The following is a 525-nucleotide window of genomic DNA, read 5'->3' as shown; positions in this document are numbered from 1 at the left end:
ACATATTAATCAAAAGTCTGACAAAATGAACTAGCATGTCACAAAATTTAGTTTTATCCCACCCAGGATTCCCTGCAGTAATTACATTCTGGGGGTTTTCCCAAGGGGGTTTGTCATAAAAACGACGAAATATTTCAACACGATTCTCCCCACGCCACTGCGGCAGACTTCGCTGTTGTAGGCTTTCAGGGAAAGGGGGTGACACTCTGTATACCGCCGCTGTGGGATATTCTTGAGCATTAGTTACAAGGTAACCACGCGTTTTCCCTGGTCTCCCGCTCCTGCGGGGCGTCTGGCCCGATGCGCCCCCTAGGGACTCGCGCGCGATGCGCCTTTTCTCCCTCCGCATGGCCCGGCTGGGGTCCAAGCAGCGGGACGGAGGGGAAGCTAGCGGGGACCAGCCCGGCCCTGTATGACACTGGACTAAACAGAAGCGGACCTGCGACCTCGAGAATCTCTCCAGACAGATCCCGGCTCTGATTTCACAGTCAGTTTTCGTGGTTATTTCAGGAATAAATGTGACCC

This window comes from Pteropus vampyrus, unplaced genomic scaffold (assembly GCF_000151845.1).
Source record: "Pteropus vampyrus isolate Shadow unplaced genomic scaffold, Pvam_2.0 Scaffold565, whole genome shotgun sequence".
Classification (NCBI taxonomy): Eukaryota; Metazoa; Chordata; class Mammalia; order Chiroptera; family Pteropodidae; genus Pteropus; species Pteropus vampyrus.
This window is presented reverse-complemented; position numbering follows the sequence as displayed.